Source organism: Polyodon spathula, chromosome 5 (assembly GCF_017654505.1).
Source record: "Polyodon spathula isolate WHYD16114869_AA chromosome 5, ASM1765450v1, whole genome shotgun sequence".
Classification (NCBI taxonomy): Eukaryota; Metazoa; Chordata; class Actinopteri; order Acipenseriformes; family Polyodontidae; genus Polyodon; species Polyodon spathula.
Window position 1 is genome coordinate 13,956,808 of NC_054538.1, and position 26,403 is coordinate 13,983,210.

Here is a 26,403-nt window from a genome sequence, read left to right on the forward strand (position 1 = left end):
AGTCATCCTTTCAGTACCTTTTAGTACTTCTCTGTCGCAGCTGCCCCTTGTTTAGCATTCTGTAATAGGATTTGGCTTTCATGGGGTGCAGTTGTATGCATTTAGCACATCCAGAGAGCTCACTGATTGATTTGTCATTGATTTTACTGGCTGACAATAAATCAGTGCACTACCTATTTTCTATTGAAAGGTAATTTAATTTTAATCAATGCGACAGATAACCAATTGAATAAGTTAATCTAATGGCCATCTAATTGGCCGATATTGCACTATTGATAAACACTTTGCTTAGCTGTCCTAAATCTTCAATTATAATTATTAAATAATGTCACATAGAGCAGTAGTTTGCACAAATTAGCTTTGTTTTCACACTATTGTGTCAGAATCACTAATGCTCCTTTGACCAATATGATTCTTAGCCCATGTTGTTTGCTGGATAGTTGCAACACTGTTTTGATATTTGAGAATGAGGGACAGTGCTTTTACACAACAAGTTATAAGTCGCTGGATGTTTTTTCTCTAGGTGCTTAAGATGTTTTGAAGGTTTCATCGTCTCATTGCTAAGAACTTCTGCATATACAACGCACAGGGGCTTTCGTGCTTCTGAATCACCAGATGGGATGAATCTGTATTTAATTTACAACGAATCATACTTGCAATTGAAGCTGGATTTTATTTATTTATTTCCACTTTGCATTTCTTTTTGTCATCTGGAATTTCATGGATCCGTTTTTTAAAATCATTTTTTTTACAAAAAAACAATACATTGAAACTTGTTTAGATATCATGTCAGTGTTACTGTGTACTAGTAATACAGGAACATTAATTTTTTTTAGTTTCCATTTCTGACTCAGTGACGTGACAAAACACGTGCCCACAACAACGCATACTCAGGGATAATTTGTATTATTTCTCCATGAACACATACACTTATGATTAGCATTACAGTATTATACACCATGGCTTTATATTACGTGACAACTTTCTCTTAACATTATATCAAGGCTTGTCTGCAATAGTGAGGCCTGAGCCACGGACCGGCAGCAACTCCTCGGAGGACCAGTAGCGGTCCGCGACCAGGTCGTTGGGAACCACTGCCCTATGTGAAGGATTGTGTGCTGCAGCAGTTTTTAAATTGATGTAAAATTATCTCAGTAATAATCAATCAAAAAACATATGCATATATTAATATAACTTTTCCACTGCATGTCTGTCATAAAATATTTAAGTATGTTTAAGTAGTTTTACGTTTACAAAGCTCTAAAGTCATTACATATGGACAACTGGAAGCTGCTAGAGACTGGAAAATGCTGGCAGATGTTGGTCAACGGCTTATTTTTCCACCTGAGAATGCCACCACTAACCTTCGACCAGATATTGTCTTGTGGTCTGGATCAGCACGCCTTGTTCACCTGGTAGAGTTAACAGTGCCATGGGAGGATGCTGTGGATGAGGCGTACGAGAGGAAGAAACTGCAGTATGCTCAACTAGCCACTGAAGCGGAACAGCGAGGATGGAGAGTCCAGGTTTACCCAGTGGAAGTGGGTTGTCGAGGATTTGTGGCACACTCTACAACCCGATTTCTCAGAGACATCGGATTCAGTGGCCAAGAGTTGCGTCGCACAGCGAAGAACTTATCTGAAGCAGCAGAGAGGAGCAGCAACTGGCTGTGGTTGAGACAGAAAGATTCTGGCTGGGGATCTCAAGCACAATAGAAAGAAAGAAACGCTGATGTACAGGTAAGTAAGCTGGGCTGAGTTGAGTGGGGGACGGAGGGGGGTGATGCTGGGACGCCAGAATCACCGTCGAGCCCTCTTGAGGTGTCGTGGGCTAGTCGACGAAACACTGAGGATGGAAGGTGCCCACTTGAAGACCCCAGAGATGTACCCTACTTAACTCAATCCAGACGGTTGTCATGCTGATGCGCTGGGGAGGCCGCATTGTGGTTGATCCCCGGAGCCAGCATCGTAGCCGTTGTGTGTGCTGATGCGCCAGGGAGGCAAATAAGCTGATCCCTGGAGCCAGCATTACACTTCAGCCATTAACACCAGACAGAAGGATATCTGCATCATTATATGGAAGGAAATGCAAATGGATGGAGACACATATGGATCACATAAGTTTACTGTAAAGCTACGTCTTAGTTGGTGCTTATCTTGGCGAGAGCCGAGTTCAAATCAGCATGAAGTTTTAACATCTACTCTCGTGTAATGAAAATGTAAACTTAGCCACAGCGCCATGTCTGTGACACACACAGTTTCATTTGTGGGTTACTTATTTTAAAAAAATTCACACAACTTCATTATTCTACACACACAAACGGCATTAACATAAACTTAAAAGATTTTGGTCTTTCTGAATCTCAGTTTTCACATTATTCTGACAGTCAGAACACATTATAATATATATATATATATATATATATATATATATATATATATATATATATATATATATATATATATATATATATAGGGCTGGTATTTCAAAAACAAAACCAAATTCCAAACTCTCAAAAACCATATAATTGGTTTGTGCAATGTGTCCAGAAGACACATCTCTTTGAATTATCATCATATCAGGTGTGGTTTTGTAAGATATTTGGGTTGGATTAAGTGATGCGCTTCAGGTTTTTATGGTGTCCAGTCGAAGTTCCCGCCCTCTGAGACAATGACAACAAGAAGTTCTGCTGCTGTGACTGTCAGAAGGCGCCAGACAGTGATAAAGCATTCGAGGATATGAGCTTGACAGTCTCTGCTTAATGGTATTGAACACCCCCTGACATTCTCCTGTCCATTTCCTAAGAAATACTACTAAAATATTGCATAATGGGTATAATTATACTTTTGTAACAGACAACAGACTTTAAAAGTGCTATAATATGTTACATTTCTGTGTATTATAAACAAAACCAATGCATTTAAAGATGACACATATGCCTTTTTTTTTTTTTTTTGCAGTACATTGACAGTCTTGGAAGAGACAGTGTTTTTAAGGGTAGGCGCTAACATAATAATAATTAAAAAAACTTTCAATTTAAAATTACAGTCTGGCTTGGAATTAATTTTTCCAATGAAAAGTTTTAATATTTTAGTGACAAATCTTTTATTTTTTATTTGCACAGTCCGTGAAATCCGCAATTACACAGGGCCTTACCCATGGTAAATGCTTATCAGTTAACTCACAAGGACGGAGTAGATTATATCTATCTACATAATGTAAAGGTTTTTTTTTTTTTTTGCACAATAATGATATATCCTTCTAATACTTATCATTATGTTCCCCACACTATAACAACTTTGTAGCTTCATCTTTCCTCAGTACTTTGCTACTATATTGGACTTACAATCAAACTTTAAACACACTGGTACATGTGATTGTATATCTACAATGGTTATTAAAATGTCTGGCCTTGCAAACTAGAAATGAAAGCAAACAAACCTTACATATGCAAAGACTTACAGCCAACATGAGCGCTCTTTATCATTTACCTTTAGGAGCTGAAGGAACAAAATGGGCCACACAACAGCAAACTTCATCAGAACACAGAGGAACAGAAAACAACAAAAGAAAATAATAAAGATTATCCTCCTTGCACCTTTAGTCTGGTGAAAATGTAGAAATGAACTAATTTATTAGTAAAATCACATCAGAGGCAGTAATTCCATGTTAGTGAATTTACATGTAATAACATCAGGCTTGAAGCCTCCATATCATCACACCGTGGCCCGTCTGGATGATGAATGAGCTGCCTAAAGAAAGATGATAGTTTGATTGTTTTGCAGCAAACGGATCAGCATTTTAATTTCTTTCCTCTGTGTTTATTGCTTATTTGGCCCCTTGCTTAGCTTGTAAGGACTTGGCTAAATGGAAATGAATAAATGTAATTACTGAGGGTGACAGTGGTAATCTGTGTGGGTTTTCATATAGGCTTTGCCAGCATTAATCTAATCACATATGAATTCATGTCACTGTGTGAATGTACTGACACAAACCAGAGTCCCTGCCTAAGTTGGTAGCATAAAACTTAAATATGTAGATAAAAAAAAGAAAAGAAAAACCCAGCAACAAAAGGACTGATAATCTGGATTAAAAAATAAATAAAAAAAATGTTGTCTTCCTGGACACAGCGATAGTATGAATATTATTAAATAGATATTAAGTAAAAGATATCAGGGCCATTTGAAGGTGATTATTATTTTTGGAATAACAAATAACGTCAAACAACCTAAATCTAAATTACATTGCATACATAATATCAGTTCACCAACACCAACCCAAGCTGGATCTTGTTGCAGGACAAGATCCAGTGATCAAGTGATCATAATAGCAAGAGAAAGATTATGGGCTCAGTTCTAAAACTAAGTGAAACATGAAATGAGTCCCCATTACATTTGGAATTCATACAATGACATAAAATCATGCTTAATTGTATGTGTCCTTATGGGGTGACCCATACAATAACACATGCTAGCACATATTCTGTTAAAATAACTAAGTAATGTGTTACTCACTACATGCATGTACTGACATATTAGTAAACGGTACATGTAGTTCATGCATATACTATTTGTTAAGATTTTACCTTTCCCATCACGTTCATTTCAAACGTATCATTGCAAACCCACATCTACAAGCATATTGATAAGGTTGACAAGTTAGAAGTAAGGCTGCCACATTTTTTTGTAAACCTGTAAACCATCTGCAGTAAATTGAACATCAGCATTTAATGATAGACTGGGCCTTCTCAAGCAAATGCATATTCAATTTATTGGGCAGTACATAAAACACAGATTTTCTTTTCTTGTTGTTTTTAAATTAGAAATTATTTCCATAGTGAACAACACCAGCACACACCAGCTGAGGGTTTTACTATCATTTACTGTTTTGTAAATCTATAGGTAACTTACACAAGCAAATTACTATAGATTTAAGCACAATTTCATCAAAAATGACTGGTTTAGATATATTATTATTGCTATGATCATGGACATAGTTGACAACTGCATCATAGTTAACAAGCAAGACCAGAAATGAGGATCAGGGTATTGACTGGACAGGAAGCTAGCTGTGTCCAGTCAGGTGCATGGTGTAAGCTGTAGTTTCTTAACAAGTGCTTGTGAACCAGGAAGACTTGTCAGCTGCTTATAGCTTATGAAAACTAAACAGAGACATTTCCATGTGGCAGCCTAATGAGTTTGTGAATTGGATGTGAGTGCTTAATTAGTGGATTAACATATTGGTAAACAGTACACACATATAGTATTTGTTATTATTTTTACTTAACATTAATCAGGTGTGTGAGAATTAGACCTAATGATTTACGTTCCAATTTGGCCAAAATTATACTACTAACATAGTTTATTAGAAAGAGCTTTAGAATCAAGACCTGTACCTCTGAAATAGAATATAGGAGGACATCTGTTTTTCTGAAGTAATGATAGTGATAACCCTGAAGATGATAGTGATAGTGATAACTCTGTATCATCACCCAAAAGAAAAATGAAAGGAGATGCAGGGCGACACACACACACATATGTATGGCTCTCAAAAGTATTTACCCCCCCTTGGACTTTTCCACATTTTATTGTGTTACAACATGGAATCAAATTGATTTAATTAGGAGTTTTTGCCACTGATCAACACAAAAAGTCCATAATGTCAAAGTGAAAAATAAAATCTACAAATTGTTCTAAATTAATTACAAATACAAAACAGAAAATAATTGATTGCATAAGTATTCACCCCCTTGACTCAATATTTGATAGAGGCACCTTTGGCAGCAATTACAGCCACGAGTCCATTTGAATAAGTCTCTACCAGCTTTGCACATCTGAACACTACAATTTTTGTCCATTCTTCTTTGAAAAATTGCTCAAGCTCCGTCAAGTTGGATGGGTACCTTTGGTGAATAGCAATTTTCAACTCTTTCCACATATTCTCAATTGGATTGAGGTCCAGGCTTTGACTGGGCCACTCCAGAACATTTACCTTTTTGTTTTTAGGCCTCTCCAGTGAAAAGCTAACCAAGTTTTATGCAGGTAACTCAATGGGTAAGTTTACATTTACCTTTAAAATGTTCCTTAAAATGGTATGCTCGTCCAGGGGTTGGCAGTCAAAGTCTCTGTCTATGTCACAGTGCCAGCTGAGAGGCGACAATAATGACAAGCCCCGAGGCAACACAGAGTGCCCTGTAAATGCAAGACCAAGCACCTAACAAAGCAAGTACAAATGCTACATTTTAATCACAAGAAATGTCCTGAGTAGCTATATGGGTTTAGTATACATGTAATAAAACACCTGGAATGTACAAGCACAGATATTTCCAGTAACATTTCTACAGACTCATGCAATTTCTATAAATAAAAAAGTGTAACAGTTAACATACAAACTAATATTTATGTTCTATATGTTTGTATATATGTATGTGTGTATATTAAAAAAAAGGATAACACATTATACATTTTGTACAAACACTTATTATAAATATATTTTTTCTTGCTTGAGAAATCCCATTTTTCATGTCTCTTTCATCCTTTATAAACAGCTCCATCAAATGTTATTAAGTACTTTAATGAGATAGAACATTTGTCGACTCCTTTGACAGCAGTTCTCACCATGAAGATGTATATTTTCTCAGCTATATTTGGTAATGATTCCTATTAGAAGATTACATTTAGCTATGTATATCTCACATTTCTACATATCCCAACCCCATTTCAGTCAATTTTCCAGTTTCTGCTTTTCTCATCTCCTCCGAGGGTATACTTGTGCTGTATTTATGCAAATTTTATGCTCTCTGAGTTGTGTCTGTTATTCAGTGCAGTTGAAGCTGTTATTGCTGGTAATCTTATTTTCCTAAGTGGCCTGAGGGCAGAGTAGGCCTCAAATCAGCCCTGCAGACCCTGCTAACAGTACCATGGTCTTCTGGTAAATGGCAGTCCTCTCCTAGGAATGAGATATCAGTTACTTCACAAATGCTGTAATAAAATGAAACAAATCAGATTTCCAGGTAAATAAACTAGACTACACTGACAGTGGTCAGGACAACCTGATTTTAATCAGTGATAAAAAGAAAAGATGAGCATGCTTGGAACCACAATATATCTGTGTTTTAATTCAGGATTGTGACAGGAAAAATCATGCCAAACATCAACACCTTTGCTTGTTAATCAGGAGTAATATGTTCAGTACTGAATATAATCCCAGACAGATACGGTTCACACAATGACGTATTATAGGTGATGTTTTAGAAATGTCTGTGTTGTATTTATTTATTTTATAATAAAAGCAGTACTTTCTTGTGAAATCTGTTTTATGATTGTTGTTCCATGCTGACATCCGCCCTGTGTGTTGCTGCAGTACCATAACAATGTTGTATACCCCTAACCCTAACCCTGCTTTACTTTATATCAACACTGCAGTGAATGATATATATATATATATATATATATATATATATATATATATATATATATATATATATATATATATAATATATATATATATTATATATATATATAATATGTTGTTACAAGTCATAACGAAGTTCAGTACATTGCTTCCAGCAGTGTCTTAACATATAAAATGTGTGTGCTGGTTTACCTCAATCCCCACTGAGCATTAGCCCTTGACTGAATAGTGATCCAGTCCTGAATATTTTCATGCGCATATATTAAGCACAGTGGTCAAAACCTCTCACACATATTTCTTTATTCAAAACTAAAATGTATAAAATATCTAAATTGTTATACATGACTGACTTTTGATGGGTTGAATCTAAGTCACTAGAGCGTATTCAACAGTTCAACTATATTAACTCATAATAATATTTCTACTATGATTACTTCTATACTACTAATAATAATAATAATAATAATAATAATAATAATAATAATAATAATAATAATAATAATAATAATGATGATGGCTTGTGGCAGTGCGCAGGTGTAGAGTTGATGCAGTGCTCAAGCAATGACAACAAACAGTGTTCACGGTCCAAACAGTTTCTTTTATTTATTTTCAAGGTTTGGCACCTCTAAATAATAATGCTGGCAATTACACAAAAATGTGGGGGAGGATTTTTTTTACTTATGTACAGGTTGGAGTGTTCTACTTCATCAACCTGCTGGGACAAGACTACCCCAGATCAAGTGTTGTGTGGATGACGAATACCTTATCAAAATCTGGTGTGATAAGGGTAAGGGCTTGACAAAGCCTCTGCTTAATGGTATTGAACACCCCCTGACATTCTCCTGTCCATTTAATTATATTTGGTGTACTCATTTTTAGTGAGGTTTACTAGAGGGTTGACAACTGTTTCAAGGATAAAGCGTCGGTATAAACAGGCAAACCCCAGAGAGACCTCATCTGGGACTTGGTTTTCGGGATTGCTGTGTCCATCAAAGCCTGAATTTTGGTGGCTAAGGGTTTCACTTGCCCATGTCCCATAATAAATCTCAAATATTGCGTTTCTAATTTGGCAAATGCACATTTACTCAAGTTGGCTGTCACCCGGGCTACCCTCAGACACTGCAGGATGGCCATGAGCCTAGCAATATGCTCTCACTAGGTGGAGCTGTAAATAACCACATCGTCAATATACGCTGCTGCATACTCACGATGTGTGTGTAAGACCTGGTCCATTAGTGTCTGAAAGGCAGTGGGAGCACCATGTAACCCAAATGGCATAGTTATGAAATTAAACAGACCACCAGGGGTCAAAAATGCAGTTTTCTCTTGTGAACTGTGGGTTAAGGGGATCTGCCAGTATTCCTTCATCAGTATCCCTTCATTGTGCTGTGGGAGGCATGGGGTGAGCAGGTATATACTATAATTTGAAACAAAACTTATACAAAGTCTGTTAAAAACACAGTTAGAGATCAATTAACCTGTATTAAAAAAAAAAAAAAAATGTATGTGTATTAAGATCAGTTGGAGATGGTTGACACTACATTTTACCAGGTGCCCCAGCGTACAACTGTGCTCCTGCATATCGCTTCATACATCACATAATAAAAAAGAGCCAACCCTAAATGCATTTATTCAAAGTGCAATGCAGTGCAATCCAGTTAGCCATTGCCAAAGCAGGGAAAAAAGAGCCTTATTTATTTCCTAAACAATTGCTCTAGATTTACAGTAATAACACTGATCATATTTTAACCCTTTGCAGTCCTATGTCAGACCAGGTTCGACATTACAATCTTCTCTTTCCAGTCCGATGTCGGACCCTGTCCGACATCATCAAAAAGATGTAAAGCACAGGTCTAGTCATTTTTTCTCCAGAAGAAGCAGAGAAAACCACAGACAGCAGTGGCAAGTTGACTTCTAACAATAAATTGCAGGGAAACTAACGGAAAAACTCAAAGTTAGAGCTCTTCTACAAAGACTCAACCATGCCACTGGAGATGTTAGTTTATACCTACCTACCTTACCTACCTGATTGTGAGAAGCAAAAGAGAACGTGATGGGCGGGACTGAGGATGTCACTCCAAGGAGGGGCCTATCGGCAGCTGTGACATAAAATGCTAAGTAAATACCTGACCTGTGGCAGGCATATCCCCAAAGTATTGGCTGTTAGTCATCTTTGAATTGAAAGGGAACTAGAGTCAAACAGCTGCATTACGTGTTTCAAGTTCTCTTCAGCATTCTCAAGGCATTTGTTAATCATTTTGTAACATTACAGTCTTCTTGCATGACTTTTAAAGCTGCCTTACTAACACCAAGAGTTTACAGATGAAGCAGTATTTCTATCTCACATGGTAACTGTTTACAAACTGCATACTAAATAAAATGCTCTTTCAAGCCAAGGCAAGGTAAAATATAAATCAATGTACTAAAATCTTAACAAGTCCGTCTGCTTTCAAAATGACTGCAAGATGAAAGTAGGGCCTCATATAAGAAGGCCCAGTGGAACAGCTCTGCATCTATACAACTTATCAAAAGCAATTCATTAAGAGATCAAATAAAGTGACAGATACAACAAGCTAGGGATCATTGCTGCCTTCAGGCAGCTTAGATGAAATCTGCTTCCCTAGTTCATTCAGATTGTGGGCCAGGTAAAATTTGTCTCTCCTGTGTCTTCTTACTGTAGATAATAATATATTGTAGGTGTTCTGCAGACATGGATATATGTTACATTTTGTATCAGTTCTTTACACTATATTCCTCTGCATACTTCACACAGCAACAAGCAGTATACAGTAGGCTATTAACTCTGCCTTGGTGCAAGAAAAAAACAGATCAAGTTAAAATTCTGTAACACACTATGGGGAAATAGAAATATTAGGGGTCTGTGAAACAAGTTTTTTAAAGCACTCAAAAGCAATACTGTGGAAAAGAAAATGGCATTTTGCATACAGTTATAGTTACAACAATAATGTAAGTGCCACTCAGGACTTGCCACCAGGGAGTGTAAAATAATCCGGCAGCACATCTATGACTTTGTCAGTAATGTCAATGGTACACAGCATTAAATGACTGATTGCCAAAGAAGTTGGTAGAAGGGAAGCGTCAGAAGTGTTGCCCTGATTGGAGGTGAATTCACATGGGCATTTACTACTGAGTTCTCAGAATATTGGCCACCCTTGATGAATTTATTGGGGCCAGTCTGGAAGTCATGTTTTTTTATTTATTCTGTCAGGCAGTAAGACTTACATCCAATTATCACATGCATAACCATTCTTATGATAAAAGTTAAAGTTGATAAAATTATAATTACAGAAAACAAGGAAAACTGCTTCAAAAAAGGAGGAAAAAAATGGCAGCGTCTACAATTTGTTTCTACCACTGCCACCATATTGTATGTTATTACCTGAAATATGCACTAGGTAGTGAACACACTAAAGATCTTCTCAAAGCAAGCGCATCGCGTTATTTCGACAGTGTCATATTGCTTTCACAGTAAAGGCATAAATCAATCTGAAGCGCAGTCAATGAACACAACATTTCCTTAACAAAGTACAACATTATATTTTTGAATCTTTCTTCACTAAGTACTGTAACATAAATGCTATCTCATGATAACTACTTAATAGTGTTATACACTCACAACAATGACTACTACCTTTATAATTATTTATAAAATAGTTCCAATACTTCCTACCTGTTGCTGATCAAATGTTGAAATTCCAAATACAGATTGTTTGTTACTGTAGACCCCCGGTTGTGATCTTCAAATAACATACATCACTTGCAAATTTATTTTTTAAACAAAAAAGTAGGCTTGTACCCTTTTTTAAAAAATGATTAATTAATAATAAATGCAAATTTTCTCCAAAATGATGCATTGCTTAATGAAATACTTCACACTGCCATTGTGCAGCTTTTTTATTTCCTGCAAACTGTGGATTTGTTTTCTAGTCTCTTTTTTGTTTTCTATCTTTCAGAACCCTATTTGTTTGGACACTTTCAACTCTCTGGTTTGTTTCTTTATTAATGTAATTGTTTAACATGTTTAATTGTTGATATTTGTTACAAACAGTCAGAGCCCCAACCTAAATCTAACTGAAAATTTGTGGCATGACTTGAAGATTGCTGTCCATCAACGATCCCCAAGGAACTTGACAGAACTTGAACAGTTTTGTAAAGAAGAATGGTCAAATATTGCCAAATCTAGGTGTGCAAAGTTGGTAGAGACCTATCCCAACAGACTCATAGCTATAATTGCTGCCAAAGGTGGTTCCACCAAGTATTAACTCAGGGGTGTGGAAACTTACCCAATTATGATCTTTCAGTTTTGTATTTTAATATATAATTTTTTTCTCAATAAAAACTTTTTTTACACTTAACAGTGTGGAGTATGGTGTGTAGATAAATGGAAAAATCCTCATTTAAATGCATGAAACTCTGAGGCACTGACACAACAAAATGTGAAAAAAAGTTCAAGGGGGTGTAGACTTTCTATAGACACTATATATAGGAATAACATATTTTTAGAAAGTATATCCTAGGGAAATCATTTTTATTAAGTGGATATATCTAAGAATTGACTGCAACATTCTCTGAGACAATAATGATTACCCTCCTCATTGCCCACTAGACTGGCTCTCTATCTGTAAAATTGAGATTGACAGTGATCATTGTCCTTTTGGAACAAGTAACTGATTGAATGAATTTATATAATGACCATACTCATTATGAATATTCGTTTGTACTCATTACTCGGCACATGCCTTCAGGTACTGTTAAAAGTATTTATATTGCAGCACACATATTTTCACAGCAACATGGGTAGTGCACAGTACATTTTACATTATTTGTACATCAATGAAATATATGTTTTTGAACAAATTTAGTGTATTTTAGTCAATAATTATTACAAAGTAGTATTAGTACGCCCCTTATACTTGCAATTGGGACAGATACATTTTGTTATTTTGTTTTATTATGACATGGCTGAATACAAATGTTGTTTTGCTCCATTTTTCAAGGGAAAAGTACTTCATATGCCAGTATGATGAGAAAAACAAGTTTATTCAGCAAGAGAAAAAGCACTTTTATTAAGATAAATTACACATAACTATAGGTTTTTGAATGGAAATGTGAAAAATACCTGATTTATTCAACTAATTTATGTTTCATAGTCATACCCTATAATTTGTAAACATTAAATAAAAATAAACACACACACACACACACACACACACACACACCCATATATATATATATATATATATATATATATATATATATGGGTCAATCCGTTTGGCAAACCTAAGTCTTGATAGAATAGTGCACCATTGTGCATCATTCAACGGACAGACAGCAGAAAAATAAAAATAAATAAATAAAAACAGCAGGCTGATGCTTACCAAAAGCTCAAGATTTTTATCTGCACAACTCATGCTGAATATCATAACCTTTGCACAGACTGAAGGGCTTGTAATCCAACCTTTAATGTACCAAACAGAACAAAGCGGATCTTGTTCAATACTGCAGACCAGGTATTCTTGCTAGCCATTTCTTGCCACACTCGTCTAATAAGAGGGAAAGATACCAATCTTCCTAAATCCTAGTCCCAAACCAAACCCTGCCAAACTCTACACCAAGATAGGCATCCTGTGGACCCTGGCTTTCAAATCCATTAATCATTCTCAGTCAGAACCCCATCATCATCTGTCTTCCTCTCGCTGCTTTCTTCTCTGTCTCCTGGTGTTAGAAATATGTCATATTTTGTCCCGGAATGGGATTTTGGAGTATTTTTGGCAGCTCTATCTTTAGCTTGGTGGAGACCTAGATTTAACTTGGAGGAAATGAGTCTCCTCATCTTTTTACTGTATGTCTGACTGCTGGTGCCAATACACCTCAACTCTCTGCAACTTGCACTGAAGCCATGTGCATGTATGGATTCACATATGTTTTTAATACTGCTTCCTGCAATATACTTCTGTCAACCACAGTTTTATAATGGGATAAATGATTGCAGGGGTTGAAAATGATGGTTGAGAACAAGGCTATGACACTAAAAGAACAACTAAGTTATGGGATTGTTGAATCATCTTTAGGGGTCTTTTGGAATGAAACAGATAGAAGATAATCATAGTTTTCAATCTCTAGTGTAAAGTACATCATATCATTGTGCCTTTAAAATAGGTATTTAAAATAAATCCAATGGCCCATGATTGAAATAGGTTTTCTCTTTTCAATTTCCATTCGTTTAACAGAAATATTCACTTCGAGAAAAAAAAAAAAAAATTGTGTTAGGAAGAAAAATCTTTCTCTATTTAGCCCCAGGCCTGGCTGAGACAGGGCTTGATTTGCTATGTTGGGTTAGGAACTGGATTGATATATGGGACTGATGGGGATATTTAATAAAATGTACAATTCATTTCTCAAACAGACACCAGTCTTGTCAGTCATTAACTGAAATGGTACTTTTGGTTTTGTAACATACTGTAAGCAATAATACAAAATCCCCCTTTGTGGCAGGAAGGCTTGGTGCTGATGTTACAGACCAGGAAGAGACAGATCAGTACTATGGGTTGAAGCGCTGTGCGAGTACTTATTAAATAAACAAAATAATTGAACAAACAAAAACAAAACACTATACAAAAACAAAAGTGCACAGTGGTCAAAATGAACAGACAAACACTTCTTAACAAGTATCGTGCTGGTGTAGAAACAGCATGCGTAGCGATTGTTATTTCTTTATATTTCCTCACTCTCCTCTCTCTCATTCTTACTTCCTGAACAACCAAACCCGGTCAGCAAAAGCTGCTGGTTTTTATATCATGGTCGAGGGATTAACTGACCATAAATTACCTAGTTCATCCCTCGACCACAATAATACTATAACTGAAAAGGAATCTCAGTGTTTTTATGTACACAACTTGTCTTAAAAAAAAAAAAAAAAAAAATCCTTTATTTATATTAGGTGGTTTGATAATACTTTACTGTGGTAGTGATATGGTTCTTGTTGGGAAGTGTATTGTGACTATATTTTACTAATCTATCAATTGATTGATTTACTAAATCCATGTCACAAAGGTAGCATGTATTTACCTTTTTATTATCTAAAAAAAACAGCTCATATTGCTAAAGCAATGCTAAATAACAAACAGAAAACATTATATTTCAATGTAAATGTGGAATACCATTTGGACCTTGACACGGCTGTTTCCAACACAGCTTAATTGTAACCTTTGTGTGGGGTTCAAGAGCAGGATCTAAGGCTTCTCCCTGTCAATCTCCTTATTTAGTCCCGGGTGCATATCAGCTATTACAGTGCCTGAGATATTCATGCATGGTCAGGCCCGCCGATACACTATGTCTGGAGTCCATACGGACCCCAAACCTAAAACAATTTGGGAAATTCAACCAGACTACCTAGACTAGAATTATCCTTTGCATAGTGTAACAGGATAGGTGCCTGACAACTACCTAAAAGGAAACAAAAATCAAGTCACTAGATCCACATAATAACTGCTACTAAAGCACTGTGAGGTCTGAATGGACCCCAGGTTACCTTATGAGGGTTAATACAATTTCTTATATTTGAACAGGTCTTGAATTAGTTATTTCAGTTGACTTTTATACTGCACAAAATCACTTATGGAATTGTGGCGTGATACCCCTCCCTGGTGTGTATTTTTGTGTTTTATGTTATATGTGGCATGTTATGGTTGGTGTGGATATAGTGATGCATGGGGTATAAATTGGGCTATGTAGCACGAGTTATTTAAACCGTATATTTGTATTTAAGCAGGAGGATTGTACAAACACTTCACATACAGATAAAATGTTTATTAGGATGTGAACATGGGGATTGCAGAATTTAGTTCACATGCTGGGATACAAGTGAATGATTAATTAGCAATTGAATCCCAGCACAGCTGTATATATAGATGCACGGATCACTCACTCGGGGTTGGGTGTTGGGTGAATGGAGAACGGAAGTAGAGAGAGGAGATAGAAAATAACAATAACAATTGCTACTGGTGCAAACCACCGAAGCACGGTACTTGTTTGGGTCAGTGCTTTTCTATTTATTTTGGCCAATGCACCATTTTGTTTTGTGTTTTGTGAAATTCTTTTGTTCTGTTTAAAAACATTTATTTTATTTAATAAATATGTGCATCAGCGTGTTTCATACCCCAGTCTGCTGTTGTGTTGCATTCATTTCCTGGCCTGACTTCATCACCAGCCAGCCTGTTCACAGGAATACAGAAATATTGTCCTCAGTATCTTATTCTTAAACACACATACACACACCATCTTCAACAGACCTTTATTAGCACTAATCCTAAACTACCTAACTTTATCTTTCCATCCACAATGATGCACATACAATAAAAACAAAAAGTGCATTTGCAAATCATACCTGCTTAAATTGTCAACAAAGTCTCATTTACCATGATGTAATGTAAGAAGGAAAGCATATTCTTTCCATCCAATATCTTGTAAATATGCCAGGTATGGCCTATAGACTCAGAGATGGTTTGCAGCCCAATCTGCGTTCCAGCCATAAATAATTAACTTATGGTTTAGTCTGTCTGTGTTGATCCAGTGGTCTTCTTGAACTTGCTAAAAGAGTCCTAGTGAACAGACAACAAAGTTGTCTTGCATGATCTCTGCTGTGTACATACTATATAAAAACACTAATATTAAATAAGGAAGATGCAGAAACTGGAGTATTCAATTAACTTGCTTATATCTGCTTGAGGTTCAAGTCCAATACAAGTAATAACTGGGGCCAGCAGATTCAATGAAAGTAATAATCTGGTAGCTCGTTAAGAGGTTCTATTCTTCAGATCCGTCACTATGTAATATATAACAATCTCATTGTTCATTGTGGCCCTTTCTTAGAATAATGGCAAATCTTACATCTCTGCTTTGAAAATTATCTCAGTAGGTTAAAAAATGAACTTGACACTGTACTAGTAAATATTCCTGTGTTGCCACAATATCAAAGGAGCAGTTCTTCTGCAGACCAGGGATTCTGATGCAAATGAACAGAAACGCCTTCATGTCTTTTGATTCATTGCGGGAGCAAAGGGTAATCTGGTAATTGTATTGTAGGTCCTTACTGCACAAAGATTTTTCACACAAAAGATTAAGTACAATATTATTTTTTTTACATGGGCCTGCTGGATGTCATGCTGCTAAATATTACCTGCTGATTACTTTGCTGTAGTTTCCGTTTTAATAACATGATTACATGATTGTTGAAACTGTCTTACATAGGGTGTAGTGTTTTTTTTTTTTTGTTGTTTAGTTTGTTTGTTTGTTTTGTTTCACCAGTTGCTTGCCAGATGACATCAATTGCCAATGATAACTTTTTTGGTGTCATCAAGGAAACAACCGATGAACAATACATGACACCCCAAACAACTGGTAGGAGATAGCCGACTGTATCCACCTAATCTCTTGCAACCAATCAATGTTAAGCAACCACTTACTCAAAAACATTTTCTTGTCTCTGCCACAGAGGCCGAAGTTTGAATGTTTCACTAACTTATTGAAAAATAGCCATACATTTGCCCCATCTCCTGGCCTTTATCTCTATCTCTGCATTTGCAAAATAATATTGATACTGGTACCCCTGTATTTATTATCTGTACTATATTTAACACTGAACCATTCATATAGACACTGGTATCATTATAACCACATCTCTTTTCATACAAACATTTCTGCTGATATTATAATTATTAAATCAAAACTGTGTCCAAAAGGTTTAATAAAACAACCAATAACTCTAAGAAAGAATGTTCATTTCTTTAGTACTTTAAAGGGTGCAGTTTAGCATGCAGTGCTCAAAATAAAATTCCTACAGATATTTAAATCAGACCTTTATTTTGAGCAGTGCAGTTGTTTTTTTTATATGGAATAATCACGTAGCAACGCCTGGTTACCGAGGGAATTTAATAAGCTGCTCACTTTTCACTGCTCAGTTTATGCACTGCATATCTGTATGGTTTTAGAAAGGGCAGATGCTGTGAGCTCAGGTTGATGGCACTGCACCAGCTATGGAAATTAGTAACTGAGAATCATGAACTGAATCATAGCACATAAGCTGCATCTATTTCATTTGTGATGTGGGTTTAATATAACTATAACTATGTGTTTAGCCATATAACTGCATGATTGAGGGTTTATTTACTTGGCTTGTGTTGGATTTGTGCTGTTACTACACACAACATTACTAACGGTGTTCTGATTGGCTGAAACGATCAAGTGCAACACCTGTTTCAGAAAGCAGATCATAAAATATTGTACCAGTACAGCAACAAATGCCGTTGCATAAAACCATTAACCCCAATAATTTCACCATTGTTTTCTTAAGTTCATTACATACATTTTCCACAACAGTACATAGTGTATAAATCTAGTATGCATGGTATTGGTAGCTATATTACAAATATTATAAATAATGGCTAGTACTTGTATACACACATTGGGTATACCTTCCATAAGTTTTTTAACCCTAACACTGACAATCATCTGCTGTCCATAAGATTCCTGTAACATATTGCAAGGTAAGCTATGTTACTAACTAAATGACAAAGTGAATCAAATTGTACACACAATTGAATTACAGACATTTTCTACTAGCCATCTATGGAATTGTTTTAATTGTAATTTACTGCAGCACAATTGTTACTTAATATTTATTATATAGTGTATTCAGCATGATAACACTACATTTTAAATGAACAGGTTCACACTAAAATGTATAGATACAAATTCCAGTTGAAACAAAATGGAAGAAATGAGAAAAAAACATACAAGTTACATTGTGAAGGGTTCAGTGGCTTACAATATGCTAGAGGCAGTGGACATTGTCAAATATACATCTCTCTCTCTCTCTCTCTCTCTCTCTCTCTCTCTCTCTCTCTCTCTCATGGTATATGTTAGGAGTCTGTGGTGAGTGAGTGGTGGCGGGAGTGTTTGAGTTTGTGTACGGTTTTTGCTGTGCATGAAATCTCTTCTTTTCTTTTCATTTTTCTTTGTTGTGTTTGTATATATATATATATATATATATATATATATATATATATATATATATATATATAGAGATATATAGTTGAGTTGTTTAGTTTTGGGTGCTTTTTTGGGGCCATTATGGCCTCGCTGGGAGGTAGATCACCTCTGTTTGTGTGGAAGCACAGTCTTGCCAGCCGGCTAACTTCCAGGTCACCCGCAGGGTTTCATTGCTGACAGCCGGGGAGACTGACAGCACAGGGGACATCACTGATGATTCCCAAAAAAAGTATCAATAATAGCAGGGGCTATTGCGTTCAAAGCGTAAAAGCATTTCTTATAGAAACTAAAGGCAAAAGAAGATTGATATTGAGAATTTTTTCCCTGATTTAAAACAATTTGAATCGACAGGCAGACTAATATTACAGAACGCCAGGTTAGTCGATTTTAATGAAGCAGAATATTACAGTTAAAGAAATGGATAAGTAATATCTGAATGCTTAGTCTTTTTAAAACTCCCATTGTCTATGTTGTATTCTTTTCGTGTGCTATATGTCTTTTTTCATTTATCTTTCCCTTTCAGATTTTATGATATTTTTTTTTTTTTTAAATAGGCAGTCAATGTAAATGCTGCTTGTGGTTTACACAAAAGAGCGACTGTCTTGAATTTTATTGAACAAAAAAATAAATAAATAAATAAATAAATAAATAAATAAAAGTTTCCTCCAGGAGACTGACTCTGATAGTTCTAATGGCATTGAGTGGAGGAAAGAATGGGAAGGAGAAATTTGTTTTAGCCATGGGTCTAATATTAGTGCGGGTGTAGTGATTTTAAACCTGATTCTTTTAAACCAAAGTAACCAATGTTTTTAGAGGCATTTTAATGGTGGAGGCTACTTTTAAGAATAACTTTTTTGTTTGTATTAATATATATGCTCCTAATAATGCACAGGATATGAGTGATATGTTTTCTGTTCTTGATAGAATGCTGGCAGGCTGTGGGGCACAAGAAATCGTGATTATTGGGGGCGATTGGAATTGCACTGTGGATTATAAATTAGATCCCTGAGGCAGTGATGGGACATAGGCAAGATCCAAATAAAGATCTTTTGTCAACAGTACACTGAAAATGCTACGGGCAGCCTGAATAAATCTATGGAAAAGCTAGAGGTGGAGATTCTTGGGCTTTACAAAGCTCTAGAATCTCAATCAAATAGCAGGCAATATAAAAAAACAGTCACTGGTCGACCTGCTAGACACGATCTGGACATGATCTCCTGCAGATTCCAAAAGAAGAGTCAGGAGGCCTGAAGCCCCTGCTTACATTGCAAGAGCTCACTAATGCAACACAACAGATAAAAAACAGCCGAGCGCTAGAGCTGGATGGCATCACTGTGGAATTTTATAAAGCGTTATGGACCCTGAAGGGCTGAGATTTGTACATAGTACTGCTGGAGAGCACTAAGGAGGGGTTGCTGCATTTGAGTTGCCAACGGGCAATGATCACCCTGCTCCCCAAGAAAGGAGAGCTGAGCAGAGCCATCCTCTGTGTCGATTTCAAGATTTTGTCAAAAGCCCTTTTTGGCTTCAACTTCGGTCTGATCTCCTTGGTCTAGGAGAAAGCTTTCAACTGGGTCGACCACCACTATTTGTTTAAGGTGTTAGAGGCTTTAGGGGTTGGCCCACACTTCATAGAGCTTGTCCAGTTGTTGTATTGCCACATTTTCAGTGTACTGAACATTAATGGTGGGCTGAGTGAGCCCATTTCAGGACAGAGAGGTATCAGGCAGGGCTGCCCCTTGTCTGGTATGCTATATTCCCTCTTTATTGAACCCCTCCTTCATAGCATGAGGCAGTTGTTGTCCTCGCCAACCCCTTCCAAGCTGTCAAGATCTCTGCTTATGCAGTTTACCCGACAGTGTTTGTGTCCAGTAGGCAGGATGTGGAGATTCTTTGTGACTGTCAATGTCAGTTTGAGAAAGTCTCCTCTGCTAAGTTTAACTGGGCCAAAAGTAGTGTCCATTTGGTGGGGTCTTGGAGTGACAGTCATCCCCCCGTCCCACCCATCCCACTCGATCTCCCAGAAGGGCTACAGTGGAGCCACTGGGGTCCTAAGGTTGGGGGTGTTCCTGGGTGAAGAGAGGGATCTCCAAAGAAACTGGGAGGGACCGCTAGAGAAGGTGAGGGGCAGGTTACAGGCCTGGCACTGTCTCATGTCACAGCTGTCTTTCAGAGAAAAGGCCCTGGTTTTTAATAACCTGGTGGCTTCAATGCTGTGGCACAGATTGTCTTGATCCCCCACCAGTGCTCATTAAAGAAATACAGAAAATACTGTTGCAGTTCTTCTGGGATGGGATGCACTGGGTAAGGAAGGGGGTCTTGTAACTGCAAGTACAGTAAAGGGGGCAGGATCTCATTGATATCAGTAGCAGAATCGCGACGTTTCGTCTGCAGGCCACCCAGAGGTTCCTGGACCCCTGAACGTATCCCCTGAAACCCCCCCCCCCCCCCCCCCCCCCCCCGTCATCCTGCAGTAGCTTGCAGTAGCCATCCATGAGAAGACTTGGGCATGACAGACACCTGTTTGTTTTACATACGCAGAGTCTGGACCTGACTCTGCTCCCTCAGTTTTATAGGACTATTTTTAGTGCTTGGCAGCTTTTAAAGGTGTTAATGATTTTAATTGGTTTTGGTTTTTAGAAGAACCAGGTGTTTTCATCAATCCAAGATGGCTGACATGGACCATTGTTGCTTATAACTCCTTAGAGAGTGCAGATAGGGTCATGGTTACTATGTAAAACATACCTCAAAACATCTCAAAGGTCTGCCCCTACCTTTCCCTCCTGAATGCAGAGATGCTCTGTCATGCATTCATCTCTTTGCAACTCGACTACTGCAACTCTTTTTATGGTGGTCTTCTGTCACATGCCATAAATCGATTGCAGCTGGTTCAAAATGCTGCTGCTAGGCTCCTTACCAGATGTAAAAAAACATGATCACATTACCCCCCATCTTGCCCAGCTGCACTGGCTACCTGTAAAGTTCAGGATTACTTTCAAAATTCTCCTGCTTGCCTACAAGGCCCATCATCACACAAGTCCAGAACATCTCTCCAACCTGCTGACCATCCTCTGACTCTGGTATGCTTGTTATACCCAATTAAAAGTGCAACACACTCGGAGAGCGCTCTTTTAGCTTCATGGCCCCAATTCTCTGGAACTCTCTCCCAGCTTTAGTGAGTGCAGTTCCCAAAGTTGCTTGCTTCAAATCAACTGTCAAGACCCACTTGTTCTGTCTGCTTTCAATGCTTTTTAAGCCTGATATCTGTTATTAGCTGTTGTCTAAATTGCTATTTCAGTTTTTTCATGCCATCTTATTCTTATGATTCTATATGACACATGCATCCACAATGTTTAAAATTCACATCCTAGCCTTGTATTTAATGTATTATGCCTGTATTTAATGTATTTGCATTGTTTTTTACTGTTTGTATTTAATGTACTATGCTCTGTATTTCACTGTATTTAATGTATTATACATTGTTCCTCATTATCTTGTGATGGTGGTCCACTATGGAAGGCGCTATATAAAATAAAGATTGATTAACTGATTGATTTTATTGTTGTCTTCAAAATTTTTTATTTAAAAGTTTCCAATATCATATATAAATATATATATATATATATATATATATATATATATATATATATATATATATATATATATATATATATATAATGTGTCAATGGAAAAGATTCCACGCATTCTAATACAGTTTAGCTAGAGGGATATAATCCCTGATATATGCCCTTAGAATCTTTGTAACAGCATCACAAAAACAAATCAAACAAGATCACTCCATCAGTTATTAGCAAAATGTTGCTTAAAGTAAATTTCAACCTTTTTAATAAGATGTCAATTGAGGAATGGCTAAATCAAAACATCCTGGAAAATACAAGCACCTCTGAGATGTCTACAGTGGTTGTAAGTAGAAGTACTGCCGGACAAATTCATGTTTTTTTCTGCTGGGCAATTCATGCTTTTCGAGACTTGTTAATGGAAAAGAATAAAAATACATATTTTGAGGAAAACACTTGCCAGAGTTTAAATGAATAGCTCAGAGAATTTTATGCAACCATCCAAAAAAAAAAAAAAAAAAAAAGAGCGTCAGCAGTATGGTATATTGAGTTATATTTCTTTGAGAGCTTAAATATTCAAATCAATTACCAAGGAAAATTATTAATTATTATTATTATTATTATTATTATTATTATTATTATTATTACTAATTGCACAATCTTTTTTTTCTAAACTTTGCCCTCAGTTTATTTTCACAGATGCAATTGTATAGTAGTAGTAGTAATAATAATAATAATAATAATAATAATAATAATAATAATAATAATAATAATAATAATAATAATAATACATTTTTTCACATCTCTTATATTTATAGAACGTTCATTTTAGAGTGCTTATGTGGAAGGATATGTAAAAAAAAAAAAAAAAGGAAGACCTAAATAAATTTAGTTAAAATCAACACAAATTATAGATAATTGTACTATGAAATTAATATTAAGAACAATGGGACATGATGCATTCGTGAAATAAAGAATGACAACAACACAGATGAAAGAGGAGTAATCAGATTGTTCCCAGCAGAAAGCTGTGTCACTTTGCCTCTTAGCAGAGTCGTGCATATCAAATGGTAACAATTTGTAATGAAAGGATTCATATGACATAACATGCTTTATAGCCATTCTCCTTTTCGTGCTATTTACTCTTGTACACTTGGTGATGGGTTAAGACACTATGAACTGTTCCAACCTTTACATAAAGTGTGATCGATTTTGACAAGCTGTAAATTATTAATGTATTACTTTTATATGATCCCCCCCCCCCCCCCCCCCACAATATTACTATTATCATAGTCTAATTCATACTGGATTTCAAATAAAATTAAACTGATGCCATAACAATAACATCAAAACTATGTATGTTTGATAGTATGTTACTATATTGCTTGAATCTTAATTCCTGGAGAAATGAAACAAATGCAGTATCATTTCACTGCACACGGAAATGCAATCTGTTATCTACTGTAATGTCAATAGAAAAGAGACAGAGAGGTAAACAGAAAACACAATGAATTTATGACCTAGCTGCAGGGGGACTGGTAGAATTAATGTTACGCTGGTATGACCTGGATCTCCAAAAACATGTGTTTCATATATACATACAGTAAGAACATAAGAACATAAGCAAGTTTACAAATGAGAGGAGGCCATTCGGCCCATCTTGCTCGTTTGGTTGTTAGTAGCTTATTGATCCCAAAAGCTCATCAAGCAGCTTCTTGAAGGATCCCAGGGTGTCAGCTTCAACAACATTACTGGGGAGTTGATTCCAGACCCTCACAATTCTCTGTGTAAAAAAGTGCCTCGTATTTTCTATTCTGAATGCCCGTTTGTCTAATCTCCATTTGTGACCCCTGGTCCTTGTTTCTTTTTTCAGGCTGAAAAAGTCCCTTGGGTCGACACTGTCAATTGAATGCTTGAATTAGGTCGCCACGTAGTCCTCTTTGTTCAAGACTGAACAGATTCAATTCTTTTAGCCTGTCTGCATATGACATGCCTTTTGAGCCCAGAATAATTCTGGTCGCTCTTCTTTACACTCTTTCTAGAGCAGCAATATCTTTTATATAGCGAGGTGACCAGAACTGCACGCAATATTCAAGATGAGGTCTTACTATTGCATTGTACAGTTTTAACATTACTTCCCTTGATTTAAATTCAACACTTTTCACAATGTATCCGAGCATCTTGTTAACCTTTTTTATAGCTTCCCCACATTGTCTAGATGAAGACATTTCTGAGTCAACAAAAACTCCTAGGTCTTTTTCATAGATTCCTTCTCCAATTTCAGTATCTCCCATATGATATTAATAATGTACATTTTTATTTCCTGCGTGCAGTACCTTACACTTTTCTCTATTAAATGTCATTTGCCACGTGTCTGCCCAGTTCCGAATCTTGTCTAGATCATTTTGAATGACCTTTGCTGCTGCAACAGTGTTTGCCACTCCTCCTACTTTTGTGTCGTCTGCAAATTTAAGAAGTTTGCTTACTATACCAGAATCTAAATCATTAATGTAGATTAGGAATAGCAGAGGACCTAATATTGATCCCTGTGGTACACCACTGGTTACCACACTCCATTCTGAGGTTTTTCCTCTAATAAGTACTTTCTGTTTTCTACATGTTAACCACTCCCTAATCCATGTACATGCGTTTCCTTGAATCCCAACTGCGTTCAGTTTGAGAATTAATCTTTTGTGTGGGACTTTGTCAAAAGCTTTCTGGAAATCTAAATAAACCATGTCATATGCTTTGCAATTATACATTATCGATGTTGCATCCTCAGAAAAATCAAGCAAGTTAGTTAGACACAATCTCCCTTTCCTAAAACCATGTTGACTGTCTCCCAGGATACTGTTACCATATAGTTAATTTTCCATTTTGGATCTTATTATAGTTTCCATAAGTTTGCATATAATAGAAGTCAGGCTTACTGGTCTGTAGTTACCTGGTTCAGTTTTGTTTCCCTTTTTGTGGATCGGTATTACGTTTGCAATTTTCCAGTCTGTCGGTACCACCCCTGTGTCAAGAGACTGCTGCATGATCTTGGTTAGCGGTTTGTAAATTACTTCTTTCATTTCTTTGAGTACTACTGGGAGGATCTCATCCAGCCCAGGAGATTTGTTTATTTTAAGAGCTCCTAGTCCCTTTAACACTTCTGCCTCAGTTATGCTAAAGTTATTTAAAACTGGATAGGAACTGGATGACATGTGGGGCATGTTGTCCATATCTTCCTTTGTAAAAACTTGTGAAAAGTAATCATTTAATATATTTGCTATTTTTTTTTCTTCCTCTACGATTTTGCCATTTGTATCTCTTAAACATTTAATCTCCTCTTTGAATGTTCGCTTGCTGTTGTAATATTGGAAAAACATTTTGGAATTGGTTTTAGCTCCCTTAGCAATGTTCATTTCTATTTCTCTCTTGGCCTTTCTAACTTCCTTTTTGACTTGCGTTTGCAGAATTGTGTACTCTTTCTGTGTACTTTCTTTTTGGTCCTTTTTTAATGCTCTGTAAAGTGCCTTTTTTCGCTGAATATTTTTTTTTATTGATCTATTAAACAATTTTGGCAATTTAGTTTTACATTTAGATTTGTCTACTTTAGGGATGTAATTGTTTTGCGCCTCTAGTACTACATTTTTGAAGAACAACCATCCTTCTTCTGTGGGTGTTTTCTCTATTTTACTCCAATCTACTTCTGTTAGTCTCTGTTTCATACCTTCATAGTTTGCTTTTCTAAAATTGTAAACCTTAGCTTTAGTCATTACTTTTGGGGTTTTAAAAAACACTTCAAATGAGACCATGTTGTGGTCTGAGTTTGCCAGTGGTTCTCTGACCTCTGTTTTAGTTATTCTGTCTTCGTTATTTGAAAAGACTAAATCAAGGCATGCCTCCCCTCTAGTCGGTGCCTTGACAAATTGTGTTAGGAAGCAGTCATTTGTCATTTCCACCATTTCTATTTCATCCTTCGTGCTACCCACCGGGTTTTCCCATTTTATTTGGGGGAAGTTGAAATCCCCCATTAGTATGGCTTCTCCTTTGCTACACGCATTTCTAATGTCATTGTATAACAGATTATTGTGCTCACCATCTGAATCTGGCGGTCTATAGCATGCTCCTATTATTATGCCCTTTGAATTTTTGTCCGTTATTCTGACCCATATTGATTCGGTTTTATTTTCTTTGTCCAGGTTTAACACCTGGGCTTCAAGACTGTTTCTTATGTATACCCCACCACCTCCTCTGTCCTGCCTGTCTTTCCTATACAGTGTATACCCACAAATATTATATTCGTCCCCATCACTCAGACAACCACGTTTCTGTAACACCTATCACATCATAGTTA